The sequence below is a fragment of the Simochromis diagramma genome, unplaced genomic scaffold, assembly GCF_900408965.1.
Source record: "Simochromis diagramma unplaced genomic scaffold, fSimDia1.1 OVJJ01000802.1, whole genome shotgun sequence".
NCBI classification, from domain to species: Eukaryota; Metazoa; Chordata; class Actinopteri; order Cichliformes; family Cichlidae; genus Simochromis; species Simochromis diagramma.
The window spans coordinates 9,267,351-9,276,610 of NW_024387492.1; the positions used below are offsets into that span (position 1 = coordinate 9,267,351).

Consider the following 9,260-nt stretch of genomic DNA (forward strand, 5'->3'; position numbering starts at 1 on the left):
GATGCCGAACTTACCGCGGACACCCGATCGACACAGCCTGCTGCAGCTCAGAGCTCCTGAGCTCAAACGATCCTCCAACCTCAGCCTCCCAGTAACTTGGATGACAGGCACGCGCCACCGCACCCGGCAAGAAGCAGCTACGTTCACAGGAAGTTTTACTTTCATTCATGTGAGCTCATCAGGTTAGTGGCCATCAACAGCCAAGATGAAATGCTGTAAAAGTAAAAAACCTAATCATTTCAAAATGAGGAAGTCAGCACAGTAATAACAGGTTGTTGTTTTTTGTTGGTTTTTTTTTTTTTGACCAAGCAAAAACATGACAGCCTTTTTAATAAGCCGAAGGACAGCGTATGTGTACGTGTGTGTTTGTATATTATTGTGTTTGTGTGTAAACTGTCAGAAATACAATAAAAATGTTGAAGGATTTTTACTCAGTGTTTCAATTTTCGCAAGTATCTGATTGAATTGATGACAGCCTCATATTTTCATGCCATGACATGGGATGGGACCAGTCCTTATTTTAGGATAATTGGAGTAAATAAGAAAGATTGTTTCAACTTGCTGAAAGTTTTGACTTCACAAAATCAGGTTTTTAGCACATCAGTGTCAATGTGAGCACATTCAAAGATGCACACATTTAGTTGTGCACCAGTAATCAGCTTCCTGTAGTGAATTTTATTAGAATTATGTAGAATGTTTTTACAGTGTACATTATAAAACCACTACAGTTCAGGGATGAACGGTGCACAACTGTGATAAGCAAGTTGTGAGAAAGCTCGTGGTTTCAAGCAAATTTCACGTGTATGTTGTGACAATATGAAGAAGAGCAAGGTTGAATGTCAGAAGTGGGATCTCGAACCCACGCCTCCAGAGGAGACTGCGACCTGAACGCAGCGCCTTAGACCGCTGGCCATCCTGACGTACTACATATGGACTTTCGTGGAGGTTACAAACTTTAGATAGTTGGGACGACACAAACGTTATACTCAACATAACACATATAGCAGCTGTTCAGCCATGGAAACACATACTCGTGGCGCCCACTTTCTGTGCTGACTTTGAAGTCAGCTGTGCAGTTAGTGAGTCAGGGGAGTGGTTTGTGACTTTTACGCACAAGCGCATCTAGCACTCAGACACCCCACTCTGTAAATTTGTTGTGGTGTAAAACTGAAGTTCAGACAGCTCTTTAATACCACATAGTGATTGACAAGTGTTTGTAAAGGGAGAGGTCAAGGTTTGCTGCTTGATTTTATACACCTCTCACTGAAAACACAATTATAGCACAGTTTTGGTTGTCCCAGAGAAGACGCTCTAATGTTTCACATCCCAATCAGCGGAATAAAAAACTCAGGTCCCACCGAGATTTGAACTCGGATCACTGGATTCAGAGTCCAGAGTGCTAACCATTACACCATGGAAACCATGTGAGAGTGCCTGAACTGCCTGATCATGGCAACCTGCCAAAAAGTATTCAGCCAATGGGTTCTTTTAAGGATACTGTCAATTGTGGAGAGGCTGATGCCATTTATGGCTCGAAAATGATGATCATGCTCAGTCAGTGAGTGAGCAGTGTTTGTGACTCATACGCACAAGTATAAGCTCTTTAGTAGCACATAGGAATTCACAATCATTTCTAAAGGCAGAGGTCAAGGTTAGCTGCTTGATTTTATACAGTTTTTGACTGAAAACACAACTGTAGCACTATTTCTGTGAACCAGAGAAGACATGAAGTGTGGTTTCACCTCTAAAAACCAGGTCCCACTGAGATTTAAACTCAGATCACTGGATTCAAAGACCATGGAACCACTGCTCAAAAAGAAGGTGTGACTGCCAGATTGCGGCACTATGTCAACACCATACCGGACTGATAACATATATATATATATTGTTTTATATACTGTTGATTATAAGATGAAAAATCTATTTAAAAAAAGAGAAATTATCCCAGTAAAATGCAACACAGTCCCTTCCCTGGCAATCTTTCACCATACACTCAAAGAAATGATGTAAAGAAACCATTTACTTTACCCTGAAATCCTGACTCATGCCTGTACTGAAGTTGTGGACAGTTCACTTCTAAAACAAAAAAACCCCTTTTTACATGACAGTCAAAGCTGTGATCATAAGATGCAAATATTAAACCCAAAGGTTACCTGAATAATTTCCTAGTTTGAGTTTGTCTCCACCTGCTGGGCATCAGAAGTGTTTAGGATGGAGGATGTATTTGCAGCTGTCCTGCAGGTGGAGGTGGTGTAGGACTGTGACGGAGTGACCCGTCTCAAGGCAGAGCCCGCTGAGTATGGCACCGCCACCATTAGACCGCCACCATTAGTTCGATTTGGCACCAGGGCGGCGTATCTTTCTGTCGACCGAGTAGAGGAATAAAAGGGGGTGAGGAGCAAGTTGTGAGCCGCATCGGGGGTGGCTAGATTTTGGTTCCCACTTACTTGTTAGGGGCGTCGGTCGGGGAGACGTGCGGGGGATCGCCAATTGTGCAGGGTGACGCAAGCTGATGGTATGGGGGTGTGGGGTTTAAATAATGAGTTCACGTGTGTCTGGACCGTCATGAGAATGGCCTCATTACGTGGGCTGTTAATGTGTATATGAAGTCGGGTAGACTTCCGGGAAATAGTTGAGAGCCTGTATCAATGTATATGTTTTGTGAGTGTATAATGAGAAAGAAATTCTGGGGGAGGGAGACGGGGATTAAAGTTAGAATAAAGAATTGGTGGTGACGCCAAGGGGGAGGGGTTACGGGATATAAGAGACGGCGAGCCGGATGTGAAGGGAGGTGTGTTGTAACATACAGGCTGTGTAGCGCGGATCTCAGTTTTATGTCTTTGTAACCATCTTTTTATGCACTGGGGAGGCCGTTTCAAATAAAGTATCCACACTAATACCTTACCGACTACGCCTGTGTTTGTCCGGGAGAGGTCTGGAAGGGGACCCCGTGACATATGGTGTCAGAAGTGGGATGGCTAGTCGGAAGAAGAAAACGCGTCTCCCCGCTAAGCGCACAGGGCTGCGGTCCCAGCAGCATGAGCTTCCGGTGGAGAAGACAGCAGAGGAGCTGGCGTGGGACACAGTGCCGGCGTCGTCTTCTTCAGCAGAGGAGGAGGAGATTTCCGGCAGGATTGGTCCGGAGTTGCCTACAACCTCGACCGCGGCACGTGATGGAGAACTGATTGCGATGATGAGGAACTTCCTGGCGGGACAGCAAAGGAGAGAGACGGTGTTATTGGCAGAACTCAGGGGACTGAGGACCGTTTCCTCTCCTAATGCGCCGTTGCCCGCAGATGTGGCTGGTCAGCAAAGCCCAGGCCCCGCACTAGCTGGAGCTAGCACCACGGCAGCAACGGCTACGCCAAGCACGGCAACAGCGAGTAGCCCCCAGATGGTGCTGCCTACCCTGGCCCGGCAGCGAGAATACCGGCCGTCGTTACTGGAGGAACCGGCTCGCCAGTCCCTGGCAACGACAAGCAGCCTCGACCAGACGGGCGGAGAGTGGAGGCGATCGGAGGGGCCAAAGATTCCACCGTACCAGATGGGGGAAGATATTGAGAACTATTTGTTGCGCTTTGAGCGGGTGGCCAGAACCTGGAGATGGCCGGAGAATGAATGGGCCTGTCGGCTAGTTCCGTTGCTAGCGGGGAAGGCGTTGGAGGCCTATACCGCAATGGATGAAGAAAGAGCCCACTGTTATGAGGATTTAAAAGCTGCCTTGTTAGTAAAATTTGACATTTCCCCGGAGACGTATCGGCAGCGGTTTCGCTCTAATATTATTCCACCTGGGGAGAGCCCCACCGAGACTTACTACCGGCTGAAAGGACTGTACCGGCGCTGGCTTCGACCAGAGCAGCACACGAAGGACGAGATGGGAGAAGCGATTATTTTGGAGCAGCTAATTCGAGTTCTTCCAGGGGAGGTGAGGACCTGGGTGAGGGAGCATGAGCCCGCGGACGGACTGGCCGCAGCCAAGTTGGTGACGCAGTATTTCAATGCGCGGAGAGGAGCGGCCCCGGTCCGCTCAGCTGGGACGCCACAGCGATCGTCCCCGCAATCCGCGGGTCTGCCGAAGCGGGAGAGTAACCCCGAGCCATCCGGGGCCCCCAAGGTATCCACTCTACGAGGAGCGGGTAAGGACTTTCTTTGTTATTACTGCCAGCAGCCAGGCCATAAAGCCTCGGGGTGCCCCATCCGGAAGGCCAAAGTCACTGGGGCCTGCTATGCACCTCGGCTGGAGGCGGAACCAACAAAGGTCCAGCCAGCTGAGGGGCAACGCTACAAAACTGTAATGGTAAATGGGCAGCGGGTTATTGCTTTGCTGGACACTGGTAGTTTTATGTCATTAATTAAGCAAAGCTTGGTACCAGTGAACTGTGTGGACTATAGTCGACAAGAAGAAGTGTTATGTGTGCATGGTGACAAACATCCCTACCCAAAGGTGGAAATAACAGTGACTATTAATGAACAGCCATATTTATTGTCTGTTGGGGTGGTACAGAATTTGCCGGTAGAGGTTATTCTGGGGATGGATGTGCCTGTGCTTATGGATTTGTTGCAAGAAAAAGAAGAGCGGGACACAGAGACAAAAGGGGGGGAAATGGGGAATGTTCAAATGAAGGTGTTAGGCCCAGTGGTCACTAGGGCCCAGGCGAAGGCGGGATGCCAACCCCTGCCAGACTTGGACAGTAGTCTGTGCGAGGGTGGCACGAAAGGGCCGAGGAAATCTCGTCGCCAACGCCGCTTTGAGAAACAGCTATGGTCCCAGGGACCGGGTAATAAGAACATGAAATGGGATGTACCTGAAAATATGGCTGTGCTGCAAAGGGAGGATGAGACGTTGGAAGTGTTGTTTGCTAATGGGCCTGAAGGGGGAACAGGGAAATGGGGAGGAAAAGAGAAGTTTGTGGTTGAGAAAAATGTGTTGTATGCAGTTGATGGGGACCACCAGCGGCTTGTGATCCCTGCTAGCTGTAGACCTCTCATTCTGCATTTAGCTCATACCCTCCCCTGGGCAGGCCATTTGGGGCGCCAGAAAACCTATTTACGGGTTAGTACGCGTTTCTTTTGGCCGTCAATGTATACGGATGTACAGAAGTACTGTCGTGCATGCCCTGTGTGTCAGAAAACTTGCCCAGCGCGCAAATCGGATCGGGCTCTGCTACAACCCTTGCCGGTCATCTCTATCCCCTTCCGTAGGGTAGCTATGGACATTGTGGGTCCGTTAGTAAAAAGTGGTCGGGGTTATCAGTACATATTGGTGGTGTGTGATTACGCGACCCGTTTCCCAGAGGCGTTTCCGTTGCGAGCGATCACCGCCCCTAATGTTCTGCGCGCACTGATACAGTTGTTTTCTCGGGTGGGGATACCTGATGAGATTTTGACCGATCAAGGGACTAACTTTACGTCGAAGTTAATGCAGCTCTTCCACACTCAGTTAGGCGTTTCGGCCATCAAGACGTCACCGTACCATCCACAGACAGATGGGTTGGTGGAGAGGTTTAATCAGACTCTCAAACGGATGTTACAGAAGTTTGTGTCAGACACGGGAAAAGATTGGGACCAGTGGTTACCCTTTCTTTTGTTCGCGTATAGAGAGGTTCCACAGGCGTCCACGGGGTTCTCCCCCTTTGAGTTACTCTATGGGTGGGAGGTACAGGGGCCGCTTGATCTCGTTCGAAAGGGGTGGGAGTCTTCGACCGTGGCTCCAAATGAGAAAGGGGTGGTGCAGTTTGTACTGGAGATGAGAGAGCGGTTGGAGCGGTACCAGGCCGAGGCCGAAGCCAATCTGCGAGATGCTCAACGAAGCCAGAAGATCTGGTATGACCAACAGGCCCGGCAACGTGAGTTTCAGCCCGGACAAAAGGTGCTGTTACTTCTCCCTTCTTCCAACAGTAAACTGCTGGCGAAATGGCAAGGGCCCTATACCGTGCTTCGCCGAATGGGACCAGTGACGTATGAGATCCATCATCCGGAAAAAAAGAAACCGAAACAAACCTTGTGAACCTCCTGAAGGAATGGGTGGAGCAGCCCCGTCCGGCTCCGAGGGAGGCACTGATGGCCAGGGTGGTGCAAAGAGGAGGACAGAGTGAACCTGAGCAGGCTACGGATCCAAGGTTTCCGGTATTGACGCATCTGACCTCACAGCAGGCTGCGGAGCTACTGAAAATTCTGCAGGAGACGCCTTCGCTGTGTTCCGTTAACCCAGGTCGGACTACCTTGGTTGAACACGTGATCCGGCTAAAAGAGGGACAGCCCATCCGGCAACGGCCCTATCGGGTTCCGCAACACTTGGTGGAGAAGCTGCGACAGGAGGTGGAGAAGATGCTGGAGCTTGGAGTGATCGAGCCGTCCTGCTCCGAATGGTGCAGCCCGGTGGTCATTATCTTCAAAAAGGATGGCTCTTTACGCATCTGCATCGACTTTCGAAAGCTAAATGCCATCTCCGAGTTTGATGCGTACCCCATGCCGCGAATTGAGGATTTACTGGAGAAGATTGGGGCTGCCCAGTATATCACCACTTTGGACTTGTGCAAAGGCTACTGGCAGGTGCCACTGGAGGAGACGTCGAGGCCGTACACTGCTTTCAGGACCCCTGCCGGGCTCTTTCAGTTTACCGTGATGCCCTTTGGCCTACATGGGGCACCGGCTACCTTCCAAAGGCTGATGGATAAGTTGTTACAGGGCTGTGACGGTTATAGCGCCGCCTACCTTGATGATGTCGTCATCTTCAGCCACACGTGGGAGGAGCATATGCAGCATCTGTCAGAGGTCTTGGGAAGAATTCATAAGGCCGGGCTGACTCTGAACCCCTCGAAGTGTGAATGGGCGAGGCAGGAGACTCGCTACTTGGGCTACCAGGTGGGACGAGGAGAGGTGCGACCGCAGCTGGATAAGGTGGAAGCTATCCAGAATTGTCCTCGGCCTCGCACCAAGAAGGAGGTGCGGGCTTTCCTGGGACTGGTTGGTTGGTACCGAAGGTTTGTGCCCCAGTTTGCAACAATGGCGGCGCCGCTGACGACATTACTGGGGAAGAACCAACGAAATCCGGTCATATGGACCGCAGCATGTGAACAGGCGTTCCAGGGACTGAAAACTTGCCTGTGTTTGACCCCCGTGCTCTGGAGTCCGGACTTTAAGAAGCAGTTTTTGGTCCAGGTGGATGCCTCCAAGAGCGGCCTGGGAGCCGTGTTGGTTCAAGGGGACCCGGGCGAGGAGCACCCGATCCTATATCTGAGCCGCAAGCTGCTGCCGTGGGAGACCAATTACTCGACGGTGGAGAAGGAGGCTCTGGCGATTAAGTGGGCGCTGGAGAAACTCCGGTATTACTTACTGGGAAGAGAGTTTGTGTTGGAGACTGATCATCGGGCGCTTACCTGGATCCAGTCCATGAAGGATCATAATAGCCGACTTACACGCTGGTACCTCTCACTGCAACCTTTCAGGTTCACCATCCGGCACAGACCAGGTACACTCAATGTGGTGGCGGATTACCTCTCTAGGTTGCCGCACATCGCCAACCTCCGGGGGGAAGGGGATGATGTGACGGAGTGACCCGTCTCAAGGCAGAGTCCGCTGAGGATGGCACTGCCACCATTAGTCCGCCACCATTAGTTCGATTTGGCACCAGGGGCGGCGTATCTTTCTGTCGACCGAGTAGAGGAATAAAAGGGGGTGAGGAGCAAGTTGTGAGCCGCATCGGGGGTGGCTAGATTTTGGTTCCCACTTACTTGTTAGGGGCGTCGGTCTGGGAGACGTGCGGGGGATCGCCAATTGTGCAGGGTGACGCAAGCCGATGGTATGGGGGTGTGGGGTTTAAATAATGAGTTCACGTGTGTCTGGACCGTCATGAGAATGGCCTCATTACGTGGGCTGTTAATGTGTATATGAAGTCGGGTAGACTTCCGGGAAATAGTTGAGAGCCTGTATCAATGTATATGTTTTGTGAGTGTATAATGAGAAAGAAATTCTGGGGGAGGGAGACGGGGATTAAAGTTAGAATAAAGAATTGGTGGTGACGCCAAGGGGGAGGGGTTACGGGATATAAGAGACGGCGAGCCGGATGTGAAGGGAGGTGTGTTGTAACATACAGGCTGTGTAGCGCGGATCTCAGTTTTATGTCTTTGTAACCACCTTTTTATGCACTGGGGAGGCCGTTTCAAATAAAGTATCCACACTAATACCTTACCGACTACGCCTGTGTTTGTCTGGGAGAGGTCTGGAAGGGGACCCCGTGACAAGGACAAGCAGAGCAGCAGGTTTGTGAGCGTGTTTAACGTCAATTAAAAAGACAAAGAAGGACTGATGAGGTTGCTGTGTGAGGTAGAGACAGGTATAAGGGTGTATATAAAGATTGGGTCTCGCTGCATTGCTCAGGCTGCTCTACAGCATCTATTCACAGGCACGATCCCACTACTGAGCCACACGGGGGCTTTGACCTGCTCCGTCTCCGACCTGGGCCGGTGCACCCCTCTTTAGACGACCTGGTGGTCCCGGGCTCCCCCAGGATCACCATATCGATGCCGAACTTAGCGCGGACACCCGATCGACACAGCCTGCTGCAGCTCAGAGCTCCTGAGCTCAAACGATCCTCCAACCTCAGCCTCCCAGTAACTTGGATGACAGGCACGCGCCACCGCACCCGGCGAGAAGCAGCTACGTTCACAGGAAGTTTTACTTTCATTCATGTGAGCTCATCAGGTTAGTGGCCATCAACAGCCAAGATGAAATGCTGTAAAAGTAAAAAACCTAATCATTTCAAAATGAGGAAATCAGCACAGTAATAACAGGTTGTTGTTTTTTGTTGGGTTTTTTTTTTTTGACCAAGCAAAAACATGACAGCCTTTTTAATAAGCCGAAGGACAGCGTATGTGTACGTGTGTGTTTGTATATTATTGTTTTGTGTGTAAACTGTCAGAAATACAATAAAAATGTTGAAGGATTTTTACTCAGTGTTTCCAATTTTCGCAAGTATCTGATTGAATTGATGACAGCCTGTCATATTTTCATGCCATGACATGGGATGGGACCAGTCCTTATTTTAGGATAATTGGAGTAAATAAGAAAGATTGTTTCAACTTGCTGAAAGTTTTGACTTCACAAAATCAGGTTTTTAGCAGATCAGTGTCAATGTGAGCACATTCAAAGATGCACACATTTAGTTGTGCACCAGTAATCAGCTTCCTGTAGTGAATTTTATTAGAATTATGTAGAATGTTCTTACACTGTACATCATTATAAAATCCACTATAGTTCAG

The 9,260-nt window shown here is 49.8% G+C and overlaps 1 non-coding gene across 1 annotated transcript; it reads right to left on the reverse strand.

The window, feature by feature from the left end:
* Positions 1-1,349: 1,349 nt before the first annotated feature.
* Positions 1,350-1,422, reverse strand: trnaq-cug. Its single transcript has one exon. It is a non-coding gene; the product is annotated as a tRNA-Gln (tRNA).
* Positions 1,423-9,260: the final 7,838 nt, after the last annotated feature.